Source organism: Neophocaena asiaeorientalis, unplaced genomic scaffold (assembly GCF_003031525.2).
Source record: "Neophocaena asiaeorientalis asiaeorientalis breed wild unplaced genomic scaffold, Neophocaena_asiaeorientalis_V1.1 scaffold254, whole genome shotgun sequence".
In the NCBI taxonomy this organism is placed as follows: Eukaryota; Metazoa; Chordata; class Mammalia; order Artiodactyla; family Phocoenidae; genus Neophocaena; species Neophocaena asiaeorientalis.
In genome coordinates this window covers 2,693,224-2,716,915 of record NW_020174705.1, presented here as the reverse complement: position 1 = coordinate 2,716,915, position 23,692 = coordinate 2,693,224, and the positions used below count along the sequence as shown (strand labels likewise).

Here is a 23,692-nt window from a genome sequence, read left to right as displayed (position 1 = left end):
AAATTTTAAAAGCACCTGGAGACACATTGAGGCTTTGAAATATTTTCTCTAATTCTCTCTTGCAGTGTTGGGTTCGACGCCCAAGGTTTGGGGCCTCAGGTAGTTCCCAAATCTCTACAGAGGAACTGTTTTTGTGTAAAAAGAAGTGAGCACATCCGGGATTTGAACACAGGACCTTTCACACCCGAGGCAAGAATCGTACCTCTAGACCAACGAGCTACGCGAAGCACACCCTTTGGCTCTCTTCTAAGACTTCTTGGCGTCCCGGATGTGGAACAGGGAAGCCAGTGAAGTGGTGTGGGGAGGAGGTTCCAATTTCAGACCTGCCGGGAAGTGTTGAGCTCAAAGACCAGTGAGCGAGGCAAGGACCCCAGAGCTCCCCATGCCCACAAAGAGGGGAGCGGCCCCTGCACCCTACCCCCCGACCCAAATCTGGTGGATCCAGCGCTCAGACAACAATAAGCCCACAGGCCCGGAAGGGCCAGCGATCCGTGTGTCCCCTCCCGGCCCTTAGGTCACTTAGCAAACACTCCTTGCAGCCGGGAGCGCGCTTGTGGCTGCACTGGGGTAAAAGCCAGCAAGGAACTCCGGGTCCGGCAGGGCAGCGTTGAGTGCCTTTTTTTAATCGTTTAAATTTTATTTTATTTATTTTTTATACAGCAGGTTCTTATTAGTTATCTATTTTATACATATTAGTGTATATATGTCAGTCCCGATCTCCCAATTCATCCTACCCCTGGCCACTTTCCCCCCTTGGTGTCCATACGTTTGTTCTCTACATCTGTGTCTATTTCTGCCCTGCGTTGAGTGCCTTTTTGCCCTGCGTTGAGTGCCTTTTGACGGCAGGTCACAGAAACGCCTTGCTTGGAAAAGCCACTCCCCCAGGTGTGGTATCCTGGTTACTAGTCGCTACCTGCTGAGTTTCTCAGGACTCCAAACAAAAGGTCCAAACTAGAAAGAGAGCTCGCCCAACGTGGGGCTCGAACCCACGACCCTGAGATTAAGAGTCTCATGCTCTACCGACTGAGCTAGCCGGGCACCCGAAAACTAATGTTCTCATTGTACATGTTGATGGGGAGTAATGCGAAGGTGATGGGCCCTAGAATAGTTAATGACTTAGATGAGGGCACCAGGGGCGGGTCACCTGCCAAAGCTTCCTGGGCCTCACAGGAGGTTCCCCGCCACAGGTTCCACCCCCCGCCCCCGACGCTCCCTGCTGCAACAAGGGTGCTTCTAGACCAGGACTTCCCTCACCACCCAGTAGCTAGGGAACCCGGTTTGGCCCCTATGCCCACCCGGCCCACCTGACGTCGGGTGTAGGGATAAGCAACTGGGCGTAGGGGGACGGAGGGAGCGGCGCCAAGGGTGAAAACCTAGGGCGAGATGTACCACAGTTAGTTTAACGATTGACCCCTTAAGGGACCTCTGGATTATTTCCAGTTTTTTTGGCTGTTACAAGTACAACAGCTATAAACACTCGTGTACAGGTTTTTGTGTGAACATAGTCTTCATTTTTCTGAGATAAATACCCAAATTGCTGGGTCATATGGTAGTTACATGTTTAGGTGGTTTTTTTTTTTTTTTTTTTTTTTTTTTGGCTGCGTTGGGTATTCGTTACTGCGCACGGGCTTTCTCTAGTTGCGGAGAGCGGGGGCTACTCTTTGTTGCGGTGCGCGGCTTCTTACTGCGGTGGCTTCTTTTGTTGCGGAGCACAGGCTCTAGGCACGCGGGCTCAGTAGTTGTGGCGCATAGGCTTAGTTGCTCCGCGGCATGTGGGATCTTCCCGGACCAGGGTTCACACCTATGTCCCTTGCATTGGCAGGCTGATTCTTAACCACTGCGCCACCAGGGAAGCCCCACATGTGTGGTGACCCACTGTCTCCAATAAAATGTTCAATAGAAGTAGAGAGTGTCAGCATCCTTGTTGCATTTCTAACCTCAAAGAGAATGTTTTCAAGGCTTCACCACAAATATGAAATTTGCTGCAGTATTTTGTAGATAATTTGAGAAGTTATGGGTATTTCCTTCTTTGGCTAATTTACTAAGAATTTAAAAAATCATGAATGAAAGTTGGATTGTATCAGATACTTTCCCCTGAATTTATTGAATACATTTCCCAATTTTCTCATGTCAAATCAACCTTGCATTCCCTAGGATAAATTCAGCTTGGCTGTAACATATTATTCTTTTTACATCTCGTAAGATTTGGTTGGCTAATATTTTAAGATTTTATATTTATTTTCATGAGCAAGATTATGTGCTTTTAAATGTCTTTTTCATGCTGTCCATGGTTAGTTTGTTATCAGAATAGCACTAGCCTCATAAAATGTGTTCAGAGGTTCCCTCTTCTATGCAACATTTTGTGTGTGACTAAAATTTTATTTCTTGAATGTTTGTTAGCGTGCTCCACTGATGCCATCTGGGTCAAGAATTTTCGTTGGAGGGTAATACTTGACTATTGATTCACTTTATTAGTTTTAAGATCATTTACCTTTTTATTCCAGTTTGATTCCATTAAGGCATGTTTTATAATTCAAAAAATTATATATTTTTTTCTAAATTTTTACAAAGTTGTTTAGAATATGCTTTTATTATCTTCTTAAATTATGCAATAAGTGTAAAGTCATTCCTTGATATAGGTTATATGTGTCTTCTGTCATTATTTCTTAACCAGTTTTTGCAGAGTTTTATCAATAACATTAGCTTTTTCCAAGACCTGCCTTCCAAGATTTGTCATTAATCTCTATTGTATGCCTGTTTTCAACTTCATTACATTCATCTCTTCATCATTTCTTCCCTTGTTCTAATTTATCTGAGTTTATTTTTTCTGTACTTTTTCTAACTTCTTGTCATTAGCTTTCAACCTGTCTTCTCTATTACACACATCTAAGGCTATCAATTTCCCTCTAACTACTGCATTATCCATGTCTTAAAGGTTTTGGTATGTAGTATTTTTATCATCATTTATTTCTAAGTATTTTCTAAATCCCATTGTAATTTATTCCTTAACCTATGGAATATTTAGAAGTGTATTGCTTAATTTGTAAACATATGGGATATTTTAGGGGTTTTTTGTATTATTTTGACCTATTTTTAGTTTACCATTTTTCTCATCTTTTTAAACCAACTGTTAATACATCTATTGAGTTTTGTTTCATTTTTTGCATACTTTAATTTTAGAAAAATTTAGTCCTGTTTCATTCTTCTAAAGCATTTTACAGAGCTCCTGTTCTCAAATATATTTTCATTATTGTCTTTCATGTCTTTATACATGGTAGAGATAGTTGCGTTATAGTCTGTGTCTGATAATCTTAGCATCTGAAATCTTTCCAGTTTTATTTTCATTGTCTATTGTTCATTGGTTGTTGCTCATGATGCCTCGTTTCCTTGATATTTTTCATTGTGAGTAGCCCATTTTCCTTGTGTGGGGAATCCTGTGAGATCTAGAATAAAAGTGTATTTCTCTACAGAAAATTGTTTACTACTTACCAGTCATGGGTCACTTTAAACTAAATTTTCTACTTGATTTCCCTCCACCCCAGTTGGTCCTCAAGTTCCCAGCATTGGATTATTCATGATCCTTGGTTCAAGGCACAAAACCTCACCATCCCAAACAAAAAGGAAGACCCTCTGCCACCCATTTCTCTGCTTCCTCCTCTCCAGCGTAACCATCCTTAAGGTTCTATGAGCGGCAAATTCTCTTGGCACCCCATGGCACTCTTCTTTCCAGCACAAGCTGAAGGCGTCGGCCAGCAAGCACTTGAGACCCCATGGTGGGGCGCGGGGGACTTTTCCTGGGCCAGTGTGCCCGGGGAAGTGGGAAAGGCTGGAGGAGTTAACCTCCCTCCCGATTTCCTCTCACTCCCGGGTACTTTGAGGAAAGGTGCCTTCCCACTGAGCAACTGTTTTGTAGGAATTTGGAGCCTGGAGCCATCCCCACCTCAGGGTTCTGCACAACAGACGTCCACCCCTGTAGAGTTCTCGAACATGTTTTGTTAGGCTTACTCACAGGTCTGAGATATTCTCTGATAGTGGTAAGGTGTGTGTTGTCCTGAATCCATTGCTTGACGTTATTGAGCTGGCAGGACAACGGGTGGAGGTGTAACCACGTGGGATAATAGCCTTAGACCAACAACACACCCACTATTGTTCTTCAGATGCTTAGATTTTGAACTTTCCCGTGATAGCAGGTCCTGGTGCTTGGTGTCTGGGCTCCTGGTGTCCACCTCTTGCGCCTCACGAAGGCAGCCCCCTGAGCTGCAGAACAGGGCAGAGGGGACACGGCTCCTGGCGGGCGCTGGGGTCCAGGGCCACGGTACTCCTCCTGACCTCAGGCAGGGAAGGAGGAGAGATGCAGCAGGCCACGCCAGGTAGAACAACTGGGTTTGGGGTGGGAGCAGGCTCGGGATGCCAGCTGCAATCGCCAGCAACCCATCACTTCTCCCCAGGCTAATGCCTTGGCCTCCTGACCGGGCAGTGTGGGCCCAGGCTTGACGTTTCAGAGGCCTCCAGCTGGTGAAGACGGGGCTCCTGATGCACAGAGGAAGGAAAGACCTCTCCAGTCTTCGGTGCCTCGAACCTGGACTGACAAAAGTAGCTTGTTGCGAGACTCGTGGAGACGCTTTGGCTACTGGTCCTCAATGTAATTTTCTAAACCACAGTGGGTGGCATTGAGTGGGGCTGAGACACGCAACTGGGGAAAAAGTAGGGCTCGTGTGGAACTTGAACGCAGAATCTGTCGCAACCTAAGCAAGAACCATACTCCTAGACCAACGAGCCACTCGACCTGCATTCTTTGGCTTTCCCCTATGACGCTGTGACACCCCGGGGGTGGGACCGACAAGGCCAATGAAGTGGCTCGAAGAAGAGATTCCAATTTCAGACCCACCGGGAAGTGTAGAGTTCCAGGACCCACGGGCAGGGAGAAAACCCAGCGCTCCCTGTGCCGACAAAGCAGGCAGCAGACCTTGCGCTCTCCCCAATGCGGTGGTCCCCGCCGCCTCTCCTCCGTGCTCGGACGACAAAGAGCCCCCGGCCAGGAAGGGCGGCAGGCCTTAAGTCCCCGCGCCGCTCTTCGGTCCCTTTGCTGGCCTCCTCTCAGCCGCGAGCGCGCTGGGGACCCGCGAGGCCAAAGCCGGAGAGGAGCTCCTGGCCGCGCGGGGCAGGCGGACTGCTCAAGAGCCGGCGGGGGCGCGCGAAGGGTCCTTGGGCCGCGATCGCCGGGATGCTCGCTTTGGAAAAAGTCGAACCCCCAAGTATTGGCACCCAGTAATTGCTCACCAAACCCCTGCGGAGTGCACGGAGGAAACGGCCACCACCGCCTCTGCCTCCCCTCGCTGCTCCCGCTTCTCCCGGCTCCGCTCCCAGCTCCCGCCAAGGTGAGATCAAAACCAAGAAAGCGAGCACGTGGAGCCTCCAACCTGAGAGGCTGACTTTGAGAGTCGCTTTGTTCTACCGACTGAATCAGCCGGCCAGCTACGGTCCTGGCCTCGGATGTTAGCTCACCAACCAGACCCCACACCTGGGCGGGTCCCGATGCCCCTCCCAGCTCACCAAAGGGGAGGAGGAGGAGGTTCCTCCGGTCCTGTTGGGCAGCAAGAGGACGCTGCCCTCAGAACAGCAAGAGCCGAGTCCAGGAGTCGGGGGTCGGGTTCTGGGGCACGCTCTGCAGTCGATATGTCCTTCCCAGATGTTCAACCATTCCCCCACCCCTCTGGATCTGTGGCGCCATTTCTTCGCTCTCTCATCTGGGAAGCCCCGGGGCCGAGCGCAGGACCCAACACTGAAGTTCTGCCCACGGAAGCCCGGGAGTCTGTCTCTCTCTCTCTCCCTCCCTCTCCCCACCACTAAAACGCAACTTTAAGTAAGAGTAGGGCTCACCTGCGACTTGAGCAGCGACCATCCCGAGCCATAAGACGTTTACCCCTAGAGCAACCAATAATGCACTTTCCTTCGCTGTTTGCCGGAGTCATCTCCTTTGCGCGCCGATCCCACTCTCAGAGGAAGCCGTCTGCATCTCCCTGACGCCTCCACTGGTCGATCTTCCGTCCTCCGCTGAAAACGCTGAAAGGAAAAAGAAAGGGCGCTGTTAGGATTTGAACTCGGGAAACGAGTAGGGCTCGTCCGGGATTTGAACCCGGGACCTCTCGCACCCAAAGCGAGAATCATACCCCTAGACCAACGAGCCACCGCATCAGCCTTTTTCTTTTCTCTCTCAGCCCTTCTACAGGTGACTTATGTAAAGCTCGCCCCGATAGCTCAGTTGTTAGCTTGCGCACCTGTGAAGCCGACTCTGTGGGTTCGCGGGTTCGCAGCCGCTGTCAGATTTCAGATCGAGGGTTAGATTATCTGCTCCAAGTGCGGCGGGAGCCAGAGGAAGACCGCGCAGCTGCGGCTCTCCGTTCTCGGGAGGCCCCTAAAACCACGGCTTTCCTATTACACATGGAGGCAGGAGACTCGCAGCCCTGTTCCAGGGTGAACAGCCCGCCCGCAAGCGGCCCCACACGGGACCAGTCGCGGGTATCTACTCCTGGGCCTCATCAGGGAGGGAGGCAAAACAGACACTGGAACTACTGAACAGCCCTATATTCCTCTACTTGATCGACACCTGCCTGATAGACACCTGGATCAAATTCTCCCTCAGCGGAGCAGTGTCTCTGAGCGAGAGGAGGAGGAGGTTAGGTGGAATGGTTCATTGGCCCAGGGGTATGATTCTCGATTAGGTACAAAAGGGTCAAATTCCTGGAGGAGCCCAGGTTTTCACACTTTCTTGTATTTTAATTGGGGACAGTTTTCCCCGAGGAGGAACACCCTTGTCGGCCTTAAAGAGCATTGGTTCTTGCCTTGTCCTGAGAGTCTAGAAGCTGCCATGAGAGGCCCCACCCTCTACAAAGGAGCAGACAACTCCGAGGGCAGGACCCAGCCCGGATTCCTCTGGTGAGCAGGAATTTGTGTGTTTCAGCTCACTGTGCCTCCAACAGGGCACATTTTAGTCGGGAGTGGACAGCTGGGAGCAGAAAACCAATCCATGTGGGACCGGAATCCACAATAGGCGCCAAAAAGCCTGCCCAACATGGAGCTCAAACCCACGACCCTGAGATTAAGAGTCTCATGCTCTACCAACTGAGCTAGCCGGGCAACTGTGGCTGGTTGACTACGGCCAAATTTTCAAACTTGACTGGCTGTGGACCATTCCCAAATGACTGGATGGGGCAGGTCCCGGGGTCAGCAGGGACATGGAGTCCCCTCAGGGCATTCTGTGGGTCTAGACTGCCTGGAATCCTCAGCGTCTACAGGCCAGGAGCAGCTGTGCCGGGTTGGGGGTGAGGCGCGCCTCACTGACCAACGGACGGACGAACGGCCAGCGGCTCAGCAGCCGCCGGAAGCCCTGCGGCGTGGACAAAATTCAGGGCTGATGCGCCCGAGCTGATCCCGGGACTCGCGGCCCTGCGGCCCGAAAATGACAGGGGGCCCACATAGATGCTGCTGCTGAATATCTAGGTTAAAGTCGCGTCTTGGCTCAGGAAGATGTCAGGGTCTGTTCCAGATCATGGACGTTTTCAGCTGCACGCATTGCCCTCAACCCCAACCCCAAAAGTTAGTCTGAGATCCTGGATGGTGCCAGTCGCTGAGTTGAATCCGGTCTTTCTCTGGGCCTTGACACCGCCTGAGGCCCGCCTGTTGAGGCCAGGGTCCCAGCACCATCCTGAGGCCAGGGGAGGTGGGTGCGCCAGCTTGAGGTGGTGCCAGGGATGTGGGAATCCAGCCTCTTCCTCAGAGCGATGGAAAGCAGGCATGACCCGTGGATTCCTCCCGCCCTTGAAATATTTTGCTGAACCCTGACTCTGAGTCCAGCTGGATCACCTGATGGGAGCAAGCCCTTAGGATCCAGAGCTAGGGGCTGCCAATCTAGGACAAGACTGTTCAGGTTCCTGCCCAAAGGGGTGGGGAGGAGTGTGAGGTGGGGAGGCAAGAGGGGCCCCGGGAACTGGGAGGGGCCTCAGGGAGAAACCCTGGGCTTCCACCAGCCCAGAGTTGCCCTGCTCAGGGAGGTGGCTGGGGTGGCCTGGGGTGGCCTGGGGTGGGCAGACAGGCCGGAAACTCAGGCAGGAGTCTTGAGGCACTGTTCTAAATGCTTTACCAAAACATTAAGTAACTTAAGATCCCAACCAAATCTTTGAGACATGAGCTGCTACTATCCCCACTTTACAGATGGGTAAACTGAGGCCCTTGAGAGCCCAGGCTTGGTGGGTCCAGATCTGTGAAGTCCAGATGAGGAATAGAGGAGCCTGGTCCTGCAACCCTCCCTCAACCCTAAAAGAACAGCCCAGGATTTGTGTCCTTGACCTTCCACGCTTATGGGGAGGCGCAAGACCCCAGACCACAAGCCACTTGGCCGTGGAGATTTCCCAGTTCAGGATCTCTCCAGGAAGCACAGAATTCTCCTGAAACTGAGGTTCAGGGATAGAGTCTGTGCACGGAAGTATGGATGCATGGGTCAGGGACATGGGTCAGCCCACAGTATCCCAAAGTGAGACCTGGACAACAAGGGGAGAGGGCAGGGCTCCGGCTCCAGAAACCCCTCTCTTCACTTTCTCCTGTCTCAACCCCTTTGCTCTCCATCATAACGTAAGGCACCTAGAATCAGGGCCCACCATTCCATCCACACCACAAAAGTGTCCTGAGTGCAAGTGAAGGGCTTGTCCAGGATTTGAATCCAGGGCTTCTCACTCCTAAAGCTAGGCATATACCCCTAGAAATCCATCAAGGTCAGTTACTTCCCCTGCCTCTCTTCCTTCCTTGGGAGTGGTATTGCTCCCTGTTAGGTGGGGACTGTATTGTCCATTCTTCTGACAACCATTGGCTGAGCCAGGTCTTGAGCTGAGGCTGGGGATACACTGAGTACCAACTTGCCCACAGAACCAGTGACGGTAGGACTGTGAATGGCAACAGGGTCTCCTGGATGCTGGGAGGAATCCCTGGAGAGAAGCATCTCAGGGCTGGGGCAGGGAAGGTGGGTGCAGCAGGTGTGGGGCTGCCTGCATTTGAGAGGGGAGGGTAGAAATTGTCCCCTAAAATAAGAGAGAATCTGGCCCCTGATGCTGGGGTCAGGTTTAATTTTAAACATGTCTATTCCTTATTCCTATACTATCCTCTCTGTCACCTGGGCTCCCAGCCTCCTCTGTCCACCTGTGCAGGGGCCAGGGAGTTGCACAGGGCTCCCCAGGGGGGCCCAGCTCTCTCCTGTGGGTCTGAACAGAGCATGTCTGGAAAAGGCCAGGAGGCCACATCTTGGGGTGTCCTATGGGTGATTTTATTTTGTGGATTCCAGGTTGTTCTGGTCTCCACAATGAGATAGTAATATTTACTCATGCTGGGAGCCCAAGAGTATCTGGGTGCAGACCTCAGTTAAACCCAAAAGTCCAGAGCCATAAAAGGCAGGTCCAAGGTGTGGTACAGACCACATCCCTGAGATAAGAGCCTCAGTTCAGCAACCCACCCTGCAACCACAGTGGCAGCAGCCTTAGCGGGGTAAGGGGGTGTTTTAAGAGGAAGGCAGAGCCTGGTGCCCTGGAGGCAGGTAGACCAGGGAGGATCCTCAGCTCCTTCAACCTAATTCCCATGCCTTGGGAGCCTCCAGAGACCAGGATACAGGTGTGGGTCTCTACCAGGCTTCAGGCTCTGGCCCAGGGTGGTCGGGAGGAGCAGACTGGTTGAGTTCCTTGGGCTCTGGGGTCAGGGCTGCTCTGAGGCCCTTTGCTTGCAGAGACAGAGGCAGCAGTGGAGGAGGCTGAGGGTGGTTTGAAATCCAAGCCTGTTCCTCTGCAAGGAGCAGGAGTGTGACCACAGATCCTCAGTCAAAGGGCAATGGGATGTTAGGACCCTGCCTCCTGGGCGGGTGTCCCCGTCAACCTGGCCTCTTTTCCTCCCGATCCCCAGGTTTGGATGCTTTCCCCTCCAGCACCCTCACTTGGAGCATTCCCTGCGGTAAGACAACCCTACCACCCACCCATAGAGAGGGGTAGAATGTGAGTCTCCTTTAGTGTGAAGATGTAGGGGGCCCTATTGACCCACACAAAGCCAACTCAAGGGTATGAGTGAGGCAGGGAGACCCGTCAGTAGAGGAGCAGATGCAAGTAGAGCAGTAGAGGGCAGTGCAAGTGCAGGTGGGGCCCAGGTGACTGGCTACTCCTACCCTTTTTCTTCCCATCCTTTAAGTCCCGCAGGCGAGTACAGGCGCCGAATCCTGGAGCTCAGACTCCCACTCGTGGCCCAAGTTCCAGCGCCGCAAAGGAATGTCGGGGTCCCATCCCTGGACAGTGGCCCACTCACCGGAGCCTCCGCCGCAGACAAACCGGGTCCCCTTTGTCGCGTGCTCCGGTGGGGTGGTTTGAGGTGTGAGGTCGCTGAGTCCACAGTCTGTATGCCCGGAATCCGAGGAGCTGCGACCTCCTCTCTTTTCCTGAGCATGATCCCGGGGCCAGGTCCTGGGTCCGAGCCTCAAGGGCGTCGTCGTGGGACAAGGTGCCATGCCGGTCCGAGGACGAGTGCAGAGGTTCCGAGCTCTCCCCGCACCCCCACCTCGGTCCTTGTCCACAAGTCCCAGTGTCCTTCCCAACAGGGTCCCGTGGTCCCCCCTCGCCTCGCCTCCAGGTGAGACGAGCGGAGGGTGAGGGACACTTACTCCAGCTGGAAAAATTCGAAGCGACCGCCTCCCCTGTGCTGGGCACTAAAAAGGGGAGACCTGGTGGAGCTCCTCCTCCTGGAGGGGGCTTCGGAGCCTTCCCGGTTTGCCCCACCTGAAACAGACAGGGTCTGAAAACTCCCCCAAGGCTAGCACCATACCCTTAAACCAAAAAGCCAGAACGAAGATGCGGGATCCCGGTACTCGGTCACCCTGACTCCCCCATCTGGGGCAGAGGCGGGATTCTCCGCTCCGGGGGAGGGAACCTGGGGGAAGTTTCGGTCCCGATACCTCCAAAGGGAGGGTGAAGTTAGGCTCGGTGTTCTGGGGTCCGGGGTCCAGTCCGGGAGATGCACACGCAGGGCGGCTTCCACCAACGGCCCGGCTCCCTCCTCCATCCCCACCAGGCGCGGCGGGGACTTGAGCGGCCGATGAGCTGGGGAAGCCCCAGGACCCAACGGGACCGGGCCCGGGGGTGTCCAAGATGGGCCCTAAATAAAGCAACCAGCACAGCAAAATGCTGGAACAGACATCGGGCGCCGGAAGAGTGGAAGGGGGCGGGTCCTGGACGGGAAGCCAGCTACCAGGTAGTGCGCCCCGGTGGCCTAATGGAGAAGGCACTGGCCTCCTAAGCCAGGGATTGTTGGTTCGAGTCCCACCCGGGGTACTCACTCACAATTTTGGCATTGCTATGCTGGGGTGGCTTCTGTTGTCAGCCACGTCTCTGAGAGCTGCACCTTCTAGGACCCTCGAGGTTAGGGGACGGGTGTTTCTTTACACCCTTGAAGGTGAGGAAAGAAGGGAGCTGGGGCCACCTGGGGCTGAACCCACTGAGGCTAGCTGGGGGGTGAGGGGCATCTCACAGAAGTGCAATACCTTTAAAGTTCTGATATGTATTTTTTAACTATCTATCTAGAATGTTTACATTTAAAAATCAATGTACATCTTATAGACTAAGAAACGACCATATGATCACCTCAATACATGCAGTAAAGGCATTTGATAACTCCAACCTCCATTCCTGATTTTAAAAAAACTCTCAGCAAACTGATATTGAGGGGTAGGAGAGAGAGCGAGGAGCTATGAGAAAACTTTTGAGGATGATGAATATGTTCATTATCTTGACTGTGGTGACGGTTTGGGTGTACACAAATGTCAAAACATATAAAATTGGGCACTTTAAATGTATACAATTTGTTATATATCAAAACTTTAAAAAATTGAAGTAGAGTTGCTGTACAATATTATATAAGTTACAGGTGTACAATATAGTGCTTCACAATTTTAATGCCGCAGAGCAACTAAGCCCGTGGGCCACAACTACTGAGCCTGCGCTCTAGAGCCCACGAGCTGCAACTACTGAGCCAGCACACCTAGAGCCCCTGCTCCACAAAAAGAGAAGCCACCGCAATGAGAAGCCTGCACACCACAACAAAGAGTAGCCCCCCACTTGCTGCAACTAGAGAAAGCCTGTGTGCAGCAACGAAGACCCAAAAATAAATTTAAAAAAATTTTAAAGGTTATACTCCATTCATAGTTACTATAAAAATTGGCTATATTCCCTGTGATGTACAATATAGCCTTGTGGCTTATTTTGTACATAATAGTTTCTACCTACTAACTCCTTGCACTTGTGATACCCCTCCCCCCTGCCCTCTCCCCACGGGTAACCACTAATTTGTTCTCTATATCTGTGAGTCTGAATAAAATTTTTTTTAATGACCACAAAATTATTTGACACTCTTTCCACTGAGAAGTGGCATCTGTGTCTCTTCTCCCTGAGCCTCAGTGGGCTGTGACTTCTTCATACAATAATGTATGGCAGAAGTTACACTGTAGAACCTCCAAGGTTGAATCATGAACGGGGAGGCAACTTCCATCTTGTTCAGTAGAACACATACATGGGGTTCCATGTTGCCAGGTAAGAAATTCAATTAGCCTGAATCTTCCATGCTGTGAGAAAGCCCAAGCCACATGGAGAGGTCATGTGCAGATGTTCCATTCCATAGCACCAGCTGAGCTCAGTCTTTGATTCATCTCAGTTCATATGACAGCTGTGTTGTTAAAGGAGCCTCCAGATGTTTCTAGACTTCAAGTCTTTGCAGCCAGGCCCCAAATTTAACAGACACAAGTTATACCTGCTCTTTCCTGTTGAATTCCTGACCCACAGAATCAATGAGCATAATAAAATATTGCTTTATGCCACTACATTTGAGAGTGTTACATAGCAATAATAACTGACAAGTAATAACTATTAAACTAAAAGATGGCAAACATATTTAATGGAAGAATTTTGAAAGCTTCTCACTATGAATTCTGGAACAAAACAAGAATGCCTCCTATCACATTTCAATTTAACATCTTATTAGAGGTCTTAGTGCAATCAGGCAAGAAAAGTAGTTAAAAGGTATAAGTAAGGATTGGAAATAATTAAACAATACTGCCTTGATTCACAAAGGACATGCCTGAATAGGTAGAAAATCCTACAGACTAAAAATAATTTAAAAAAATGAGTTTCACAATGTAACTCAATCTAAGATTAATATACAAAAATGTATTTTTATGTAACTGCAAAACATAGAAAATTATATTCAGTGATATAATTTACAATAGCATCCACAAAATCAAATACCTAGCAAAAATTCTAATGAAAGATGTGCCAGACCTATTTCAGAAAAATATAAAACACTATTATGATCAATTAAAGAAGACCTTGATAAATGAAGAGATACATCATGTTCATGAGTTGAAAGACATTATTGTAGTGATATCAAATCACCCCCAACTGACCTACAGAATCAATGTTAGACCAATCAAAATCCCAATCACTATTTTTGTATAAATTGACAAGCTGATTCTAACACTTATATGAAAGTGCAAATGACCAACAATAACAAAAACAAATTTGAAAAACAAATTTCGGAGATTTACACTCCTGAATACCAAGATTTATTATGAACTGAAGTTATTTTGGTCACAAGGGTAAACAGATCATGGAACAAAGCAGCACAGTATTAGAATCACACGTACTCAGATTCTTGATTTGTGAAAGTTTGCACTACAAAGCAGTGGGGGAAAGGACGGTCTTTTGTTTTGTTTTGTTTTTTGTTTTTTGCGGTACGCGGGCCTCTCACTGTTGTGGCCTCTCCCGTTGCTGAGCACAGGCTCCGGACGCGCAGGCCCAGCGTCCCTGGCTTACGGGCCCAGCCGCTCCGCGGCATGTGGGATCCTCCCAGACCGGGGCACGAACCCATGTCCCCTGCATCGGCAGGCAGCTTTCAACCACTGCGCCACCAGGGAAGCCCAGGACGGTCTTTTAAATAAATTGTTCTGAACCAAAACTGTCCCTCTTTAACAGATGGTGAAATTACGGCCTACAGGGCTAAACGTCTTGAGTCCAGAGCCTGGGTTGGGAGGAATGCAACCCCCCCTCCCCCCGCTACAGGGTCTAAAACAGAAGGGAATGTTTTTACAACTACGGGTTCGGTCAGCGTTTGGACCTGGGACCTCTGTCCCCAACAACAAAAGTCATGTCTCTAGCCCAGCGCAGTCCATTGTTGAAGGCCACAAAAACGAGCCACATCTGTCATAGCACAGGCTCCGGACGCGCAGGCTCAGCGGCCACGGCCGACGGGCCCAGCCGCTCCACGGCACGTGGGATCCTCCCGGACCGGGGCATGAACCCGTGTCCCCTGCATCCACAGGCGGACTCCCAACCACCAGCAGATCTTTTTTTAAATCTTTAAATTTAATTTAATTTTATTTCTTTGGCCTCACCACACAGCTTGCAGGATCTTAATTCTCAGATCAGGGATCGAACCAGGGGCTCCGGCATTGAGAGCGCGGAGTCCTAACCACTGGACTGCCAGGGAATTCCCACAGATTTAAAAAATATAAGTAAAAAGGTAAAATTAAGTGTAATGTATTTTAATTAACCCAATATATCCAAAGTATCATTTCAACACATACTCAGACTTCTTACTTTTTTTGAACAAAGCCTTCAAAAGCCAATGCGTATTTTTACACTTAAAGCAGCAATCTCAGTCGGACCAGCCGGAGGAAACCAGTGTCCAGCCGGGGAAGAGCTGCCCTGATCGAAGAACACAACGAAGCTGCTTTTGGGGACTGGGGAGTTCAAGGGCTGCCTGGACCTCTGCGGTTAGGTTCCCCGGGCTGGAGAGGAGGGGAGTGACGCGGGGGCGCGGGGGCCCGGGTCAGCAGGGGTGGGCCTAGAGCAGAGCGCAATACGCATGGCCGGATGAGTCTCTAGGCTCGGTCTCTCATCCCCGAGCTTTAAAACAGTGAAAAACCGGGACCCACAACTTGAGCTCGTCCGGGATTTGAACCCGGGACCTCTCGCACCCGAAGCGAGAATCATACCCCTAGACCAACGAGCCTCCCTAGAGTATCACCTTCCAGTGCTTCCTTCACAACTATTCCCATCGCCCCGCGACTAGGGTTTATCCCGAAGTGGACTGGGAGGAGCACTGGAATCACAGCGGGGAGACCCAGGAAACCCAGACCGGCAGGGGCAGAAAGAGGGGTCCGCTAAGCCCAGACAGGACCACAACAGGGGATAGATTCTTGCCCCAGGGGAGTGAAGAGCAGAAATGTGGGGGTGGGGGAAGGGCGGGGACGGGAGGCTTGGGTGACCCGGAGAGCACCTTACTCTCCAGGGGAACCCGAGCCTCAGGCTGACAGCCGTGGGGCTGTGGATTGTGGCTGGGGAGCAGGCAGGAGGCAGGGGACCGGCATCAAGTAGGCCCTGGTCCTACGGTGGGGCCCCTGCCCTGGAATCTCTAGGGGAGGAGGAACAGCGGGGAAGGATGGGAAGGTTCCGCTTTTTGCGCGGGGCTCCAGGGCTGCCAGCCTGCGGCGGGGAGAAGAGAGCTCCGATGATAGAGGATTCTGGCTCTCCCTGTAGATCCCCAAAGCGCCGCAGGGTGGACGACGACCACCTTGGGAGCCTCCTGCGGTTCGGGCAAATCCTTTCCGCGGGAAAAGTAAGGCAGAGTGTGGTAAACAGTGGCTGGCTCGTTTGAATGATTCAGTGGGGTTTAGGGTGTAGGGGCTGTCCCTAGGGGTCTAACTAATATCTGGCCCTGGGTGATTTGGGGAAGGGGAAATATTGGCCTGGTGTGTGAAAGTTAGATAAGGAGTTGGGTCAGGGTGTGGACTGGAAATTGGTTGGTTTGCAAACTGTTTACTTTCTCTAGAATTAGCTGACCCTGGGGTTGGCAGTCTCTTCCTAGCCAGCAGACCCCTCCAAGAGGTCAAACAATCATTAAAAAAAAAAAGACCACACAGGTGTCTTCACCCACTTCACCCTGTCTATCCTTCCTTTACCAAGCAAAGGTCCCATGCCTTCTCCGGAGCTCCACGATGGTCTGTAACCCTAGCTCAGTCAATGGTGTGTCGAGGTCCTGGAATTTGTCCAAGGGTCTTGTGATTGGTCTGGCTAGGATTCCGTGAATGCTTGCTTTACAGGAGAGAATCTGAACTCCCTCACTCCAGCTTGGCAAAAGCTGGGCTCAGCGTGGGGCTTGAACCCACAACCCTAAGATTAAGAGTCTCATGCTCTACCGACTGAGCTAGCCGGGCGAAGACAAGAACAATCTTTGACGCCCAGCTTCTCAGAGTCCCAAAGGCAGGTCCTGCAAAAAATGGCAAAGGTGCAGCCGCCCCCGGAGTCGACCTTCTGGAGGCTGGACACAGTCCTTGACTGGGACTCTGGACATCCAAACCCGGCACCATGCCCCCACCCTGCCCCCCATTCTCAGCCAGCTGTCAGCAGACAGGGAATCTTTCACTTGGTGTTAAAGTGGAATTTTTGGCGTGGGGCCATTAGCCACAGCCCTGGGTCGGGGTCATTCAGGGTGGTCCTTGGGGGGTGAGGATGGGGGCAAGGAACAGCCTTTCTCGAGGATCAGGGGAGCCTGGGTTGACACTCCCTCTGCTTGCATAAACCCAGACCCTAACTCAGTACCGAGCCCCTGCCTATTTATGGCTCCAATTCTTTTAAAATGACCCAAAGAATCAGCCCCCTCCCACCCCTCTGCGGATCTATGTGCAGGGCCACAGAGAGGCCCACGAAGTCCCAGAGGGGAGGGCTCGTTGGCCAGTTCTGTTTGCCCCGTTGTAGAGTCCTTGCCTCTGTGACTCCACGGAGCCACAGCCTGCCCAGGACCACCAATGTCTTCGGAATATAATGGAAAAATCCGAACCTCTCCTGGGTCCCACCCACAATGGTTCATCTGTCCAGAAGGTCCCTGGGGCAGGGGCACATCGTTTACCATTCCTGCTCAGCTAGGAAAACCGATCCTGGGTGGGATTCTGTTCCTGACCTCCCACTACTTCCCCACAAAGTCTCAGACTCTAGAAAAGCTGCCGCTACTGAAAAGTCAGAAGAGCTAGACTGAATGAGGAGCCTCTTACCCCCTCCCAGCCCCCCACAGTACCAAGGGTGACAGCCCAGCCTTAGCAAAGTAACCAGAACACCCTCATCCCAGTCTCGGGGATCTGTAGGAGGAGCTAAGTTATGCCAATGTCCAAAGCTGGAGCTCCATTTGCCCCAAACCCGGGCAACAGAAACCTTCTCCAAGACCCAACATGCAGTCCCTGCTCCGGGTGGAGCTGGGGCTCACAATCTCTGGCTTAAAAGGCCTGCGAGACCCCATTGGCCATGGGCCTTCCCCCCACAACAAGGCTGTGTGGTTCCCCTCCTTCCACCCTCCGACTCTGCAGCAGCCCCTCTTCCAACGTGCACTCCAGTCAACCCCACCCACTCTGCCCTTCCCCCATCTCCCCCTCCTCACTCTGCCCCTGGGTCAGGACTTGAACCAGCCTCCCTGCCCCAACCCGTGACCCCTCCCTTCCAGGTGTGTGCCTCTCCGTGCTCAAAGATCACAGCCTCTCCGGGTGGGGCTGGTCCCCACAAATCTTGTCCCTGCAGAGTTCTCAGCGCGGGGCCTGGCTAAGGATCCGGCGCAGGGGGTTTGTGGAATGAATGCAGAACGGAGCCAGAATGCTCGGTGGAGAGGAGGGTCACCGAGGTCGCAGGAGCAAGAGGGACACGCGAGGGTAGTATCTCAGGTGTGAGAAAGCCCATCGGGATCTAGGCATGAGCTCTTCTGAACATTTTAGTGCTGGTGCTGGGATGCACAGGGAAGAACAGGCTGGGGACCCTCTGCAGAGCTCTGGAGAAGACAGATCCTCCGGGGCTGGGAGAGGTGGGGGCTGTGGACAAGGCCACCAGCTCAGGGATGGAGGCTCCTACGGGAGGGCCCCGGGAAAGGCCCCGGCCACACTAACTGGTCCTCTGGGGTGACCGGTGCACCTGGTCCCTAAGCCTCACGAGACGCACATTTCTCTGAATCCCAATTCGCTTCCAGTGGAGGAGAGCGACAGCTGCGTCGCACGTGGGCTCGTCAGGACGGAGGAATCCAGGCACCATGACTCTAGCTCTGTCCCGAGCCTTGGGCTGTAGAGAGAAGAAAGGACCCTCAAGTTTCCCTGCCGTGGAGGCATCAGTCTTCTGGGTGTGGAGACGCCAGCCGAGCCCAGGACTAGGAGAGGCACAAGGCAGTCCCGGATCCGCAGAGCGTCAGCCTCCGAGACCTGGTGCTCACAGGGGCGGCGACAGTGCGCTATCTTCTTCTCGAGGGCTGAGAGCTGAACTTATCCGAGCTCAATACGGGGGCCGCCCGGAATAGGGAAAACGGGGACCTGAGGCTGCACAGGGAAATGGTGTGAAGATAAGCTGGAATAGGCAGTTAGAAGGTCAGGTCTATTGTGGCTCGTTGGTCTAGGGGTATGATTCTCGCTTAGGGTGCGAGAGGTCCCGGGTTCAAATCCCGGACGAGCCCATTCTCTTTTCTTTTTATCCCAAGAATTCCCAGTGTACCCAGCCCAGGGACTCCTGCGGGAACAAAATATGGCTCTGAGGGCCCATCGACCTCCACCGCCCACATCCAGCCCGCCAGCCTGATTGGAAGGGCCAGAAGCCCTGAATCTGAGTCCTGAATTTGAGCTCCATATTAGTTTAGGGAGTGGGAGGTAAGGAGAGAGATCTCCACGCACAGCCGGAGGCCACAGCTTCAGCTTGGGACACCTCGCCCTCCGCCCATCCCTCAGGCTCAACACTCCCAGGTGGCTTTCCCCTCTGGCCGCCAGAGGGAGCGCCGAGCCGACGCTGCTGGGCTGGGAATTGGGGAACTTCCACCCGTGCCCCGGTCCGGGAAAGCCCCCAACTGTGTTCCGGGTGAGCTAGGCTCTGGCCGCCGGGCTGCACTGCTTCTGTTGTTAATGACCAGTGGAGGATCGGGGAGCCTCCAGAGACACCCCACCCCCCACTCCCACGGGGCGAAACGGGAGAGTTGGGAGGCTGGGTAGGACTGCCCTGAGCGTGCACCTCACGAAGGGGACCTTAACAGTTTTTTCTCACTTCCCCTTTCCCTTCCTGGGATCTGAACAGAAACTTCAGAGCCACCTCAGCCGGTGGCCCAGAACCTAGTAACAGCACCCTCGCGCTGCATTAATCCAGCCTCTAATGATGGACATCCATGTTGCCCCAACCTTCTCTTTGTCCACATGGGGAGCAGTAAGAGGCGCCCCTCCTCCCCCCAGACAGGGGGCATCAGCCGAGGCCTAGTGGAGACCACAAACACCTACTCCAGCCCAGCAGTGAGGAGGTCCCACCCTGTGTGAATTGCCCGCACCAGACAGCAACAGGGCAGCCCCCTCTTTCCCTACCAGAGGGGCATCTAGTCAGAGAAGGCTGCAAACCAGAAGATTTAAATGAGATCTAGAGTCTCATAACGTAATACCGAAAATGTCCAAGATGCAATTGAAAATCACTGGTCAAACTAAGAACCAGGACAATATCAACTTGGAGGAGAAATGACAAGAGACACCGACTCAAATGTTGGAACCATCTGCCAAGGAGGGTAAAGGTGGGTGAAGCAGCTGTGGTAAAAATGCTTCAAGTAGCAATTACAAGCTACTTGAAACAAATTTAAAAAGTGAAAGTCTCAAATAAATGGAATATATAAAGAATAGCCAAATGGAAAACTTAGAACTGAAAAATACAATAACCAAAATAAAAAGCTTAATTGATGGGCAACAGCAGAATGAACAAAACAGAAGAATCAGTAAACTTGAAGACAGAACAATAGAAGTTGCCCAATCTGAAGAACTGAGAAAATAAACTTAAAAAATAAAATAAACCAAATAACAGAGCCTCAAGGATCTGTAGGGCTTTAACAAAATATATAATATTGGAGTCACTGAAGACCCAAGAGAGGAGAAAAATGGGGCTAAATAGTTTTAGAAGAAATAGTAGCTGAAAATTTCCAGTGGGTTTTTTAAAAAATAAACTTTAGGAGAGGGTGTACTCACACCTCTCCATTCTTTGATGAAAGAATAAAGTTTTCAAAATAATCCTTATTGTTAGAGTTCTCAAAAAACAACAAAATCGAGCAGAATTACATAACCCCCTGCCCCCAAACACCACAGCCTCCTCCACTCCCATGTTGTTGTTGTTTTTCTCAGTATCACAACTGTTTATTTCATGCTGGTGCTACCTATCAGCTGCAGTGGCTGTAGCTTGGCTGTGGCTGTGTGTTCATTCCAGGGTCCAGGGTGAAAAAGTAGCCCTAATTGTGCACATGCTGTTCTCACACTGTGGGCAAAAAGGGGAGGGGTGACCCTCACAACAGCTTTTAAAGTTTCTTCCTGAAAGTCAGCTCTGATTACTTTACAGATGCCTTTGAAGCCACATGGCCAAGTTCAACATCAAGGAAGAAAGCCAATAACTGGGAAAAATAGAATCTACCGCCCTTCCAGAACCCACAACCAAATCAAGCAACGGTCCATCAGGAAAACGTAAAGCGACCTTAGGTGTCTGGCGTCACGGGAAATCAGGGGCTTGCACCGAATGGGGTGGGGGAGGAAAGTCAGGGAAACTGTTGCCACGACCTCAGCCCAAGCACCGAGGTGGATGGTCTGGAGCTCGCGGGGGTCCACTGCCATCCCCAGCCCTGGAGAACCCTCGCCTGTCTCTCGTCTGCAGCAGGGAAGCAGGTGCTTCATGAAGGCTCCCTGGAGAGCAGCCCTGAAATTCAAGGCCACACTTCTGGCTGCCTCCGGATTTCTCCTCGGCAAACTCGAACTTCCAGAGGAATTTCTGGGAAATGCGGCTCCCATCTTGTTACGGGCCGAACGCTGGTGTCCGCCCCAAACCCCTAGGTTGAGGTCTGACCCCACCGTGACGGTACTTGGGGACAGGCCTGCGGGGCTACGAGGCCAAGAGGGCGGGACCCCCCGACGGGAAGGCGGCGGACGCGGTCTCATCTGGAACCGCCCGTAAGACAGCGGCCAACCTGACTGAGCTCTTCCCGGCGCCTGGGGGCGCGGCCTCAAGGTCCCCACCGTCGGGGAGTAGGCGGCGGGCAGGCCCCGAGGCCGCAGCCCCGCGCCTTAGGAGCAGGGACCGCCGGCCGCTCCGCGCTCCCGCCGCCCGCTCCCATGACGGCGGCGCGCGCGAGACACGGCCCATTCCCGTGTATTTTTGAAATCTATCTCCCTCTACTTTTTTTCTGACGTATTTTAAAGCACATATAGCATTGCTTCACCCGTAAAAGCTTTTTGCCTTTTTTTTCACCAAATATCTCTACAAATAAAGTCCTTTGTTCTAAAATACTCGCAATGCCACGTGCACATCCAACAACATTAACGGTGATGCTGCAGTGTTCTCTCGTGCTCAGTACGCATGCAGGTTCCCGCTGCCTCCTAACCTCCACTCCGCATTTGGCTGGTTAGATTCAGGATTCAAGCCAGGTCCGCACGTCGAGGTTGGTGGAATCTGAAATCTCATTGAGTCCTCAGCAGATTCTCCGAGGTGCCCTGTCTCCAGAATTTGGGGTAGGGAAGGAGCAGACAACCCCTAGGTCCCACTCCCAGTCCATCATGTATCTGAAGTTCCTTTCTGTTCTGGAGAGCCAAGCCGGGAGGGGGCTGGGGCGGGGTTGCCCCAGCCCCGACCTTCCCGGGTCTCACTCCTGGCATGCAAGGATCCGCTTGCTCCCTCCAGTGACGTCTCATTTCTGAGCCTGAATCCCAGGAGACTGGATCCTAAAGCAGAGGGCGTGAGCAGGGTAGGTGTCGTGGCAGGCTCCATGGGGTCTCCATTCCCCTCCAGCAATCCACCACCAGGTCGCTGGTTCCAGCAACTCAAGATCGTCCAACGGACGGACCAAGAAATGTTGGGGCAAAATAAGTTTTTAAATAAAATAAATTTCTTTTAGATAATTCAAAGGAAGTATAGATGGAGTTATGCAAACAAGTGGAATCCAGTTAAGTCTAACAATTATTTTGGGTTCACAGGCTTGTTTGCGTATATATAGTGGTGGGTCCCTTATCATTGCCCCATTTCGGGCCGCGTGTCTGCGCATCGCGGGATCATCCCGGGCTGGCCCGCCCTGAGTTCTATCCGTGCCTCAGGGCTCCCGGGGGCGGCAGAGCCGCTGTCTGTCCTTCCGTCCGTCGGTCAGAGTGGAGCCTTACCCCTCCCCTCCCCCCAGCTGCTCTCCGGCTGGGGACACGGCGAATTCCGGGCATTCTCAACACGCAGGTCGCCGGATGGTGCTCCACGTCCCCGCTGACCCCGGGGCCTACCCAGCCCAGTCATTTTGGGTTATCCACAGCCAGTCAACTTTCCAAACGTGGCCGCAGTCTACCAAGCATGGGTGCTCGGCTAGCTTCGTCGGTAAAGCGTGAGACCCTTAATCTCAGGGTCCTTGGTTTGAGCCCCACGTTGGGCGTTCTTTTGACAGAACCTCTAAGCAATTCCTGGCATTCGGTTTAGGTACAAAATGCACCAAAGTCTAGTCCGACGAACCGGGTCCAGACGCTGCCACATCTGCAGCCTGTCAGTTCTCAATGAGTCACCCCGCCCAAGCTCTCACAGGCCTGGAGTCTCCTCCTTACAGTGGGTCCGCGAACCCACTTGATTCCTCAACTTCTTTAACCAAAGGAACCTTAGAAATGGGTCCATCAAAGATTTGAACCTGGCTACCAGACAAAAGCCACCCACCAGTTCCTCCTTTGGTTTATTTAGTCGACGGAGCGAGCTGCTACTATTATCTGTGCATCTGCAAGACAGCGTGGTTTAAAAAGCTCAACTTATACTAGGATATTTCTTTGGGAGTGAGGGGTGTACTGGATTCCAAGTCACAATCGTCTCTCAAACGGGAGTGACCCTACAGGGCAGAGGAGCCCAGACCACTGTGAGGAAGGACGAGGGTGAAAACCAGGGTGGACATGTCCATATCTGGTGAATGCGACAGCGGTGTGTCCCACATCCCAACTACTCTTTTTTTTTGCGGTATGTGGGCCTCTCACCGTTGCGGAGCACAGGCTCCAGATGTGCAGGCTCAGCAGCCATGGCTCACGGGCCTAGCCGCTCCGCAGCATGTGGGATCTTCCCGCACCGGGGCATCGGCAGGCAGGCTCTCAACCACTATGCCACCAGGGAAGCCCCCAACTACTCTTTAAAAGAGGGGCTCGTCCGGGATTTGAACCCGGGACCTCTCACACCCTAAGCGAGAATCATACCACTAGACCAACGAGCCACTTCCTGAGGGTCATTTGTTCTCCTCTTGAGTTCAACGTGGCTCTGTCCTCACTGGTCTGGGCTGTCTCAGTTTTCTCATCCATGGATCGTTTCCCTTTTCCCCACGAATGTCAGGGAAGGATTTGATTCCATGGACAGGAGGGGGATGGGAAGGCTCAGCATTGCCACACTCTGAGACTCCCAAGTCAGCAAGTCCCGATGCGGGCTTTGGAGGGTTCCGCTCCTCTGCTCTCCTCTCCGCCTGTGGAAAACTGAGACGATCAGCTCAGGAGAACGTCCCCAGGTCCCTCTTCCGTCACCGGGCTAAGGGCTGGGCAGCGGAGTGAAGCTGAGAGCTGGGTTTGGCCCCCCGCCCCTGGCGGGGGGGGCTCCCCCGC

General features: G+C 52.4%; 8 non-coding genes across 8 annotated transcripts; 2 read left to right on the top strand and 6 right to left on the bottom strand.

The window, feature by feature from the left end:
- Nucleotides 1–965: 965 nt before the first annotated feature.
- TRNAK-CUU (transfer RNA lysine (anticodon CUU)) lies at nt 966–1,038 on the bottom strand. The gene has a single exon. It is a non-coding gene; the product is annotated as a tRNA-Lys (tRNA).
- Nucleotides 1,039–6,115: 5,077 nt separating this feature from the next.
- Nucleotides 6,116–6,187, bottom strand: TRNAP-UGG (transfer RNA proline (anticodon UGG)). The gene has a single exon. It is a non-coding gene; the product is annotated as a tRNA-Pro (tRNA).
- Nucleotides 6,188–7,064: 877 nt separating this feature from the next.
- Nucleotides 7,065–7,137, bottom strand: TRNAK-CUU (transfer RNA lysine (anticodon CUU)). The gene has a single exon. It is a non-coding gene; the product is annotated as a tRNA-Lys (tRNA).
- A 4,141-nt stretch (nt 7,138–11,278) lies between these two features.
- On the top strand, nt 11,279–11,351 carry TRNAR-CCU (transfer RNA arginine (anticodon CCU)). Its single transcript has one exon. It is a non-coding gene; the product is annotated as a tRNA-Arg (tRNA).
- A 3,658-nt stretch (nt 11,352–15,009) lies between these two features.
- Nucleotides 15,010–15,081, bottom strand: TRNAP-CGG (transfer RNA proline (anticodon CGG)). Its single transcript has one exon. It is a non-coding gene; the product is annotated as a tRNA-Pro (tRNA).
- Nucleotides 15,082–16,212: 1,131 nt separating this feature from the next.
- On the bottom strand, nt 16,213–16,285 carry TRNAK-CUU (transfer RNA lysine (anticodon CUU)). Its single transcript has one exon. It is a non-coding gene; the product is annotated as a tRNA-Lys (tRNA).
- A 2,192-nt stretch (nt 16,286–18,477) lies between these two features.
- Nucleotides 18,478–18,549, top strand: TRNAP-AGG (transfer RNA proline (anticodon AGG)). Its single transcript has one exon. It is a non-coding gene; the product is annotated as a tRNA-Pro (tRNA).
- Nucleotides 18,550–23,241: 4,692 nt separating this feature from the next.
- Nucleotides 23,242–23,313, bottom strand: TRNAP-AGG (transfer RNA proline (anticodon AGG)). The gene has a single exon. It is a non-coding gene; the product is annotated as a tRNA-Pro (tRNA).
- Between the last annotated feature and the right edge of the window lie 379 nt (nt 23,314–23,692).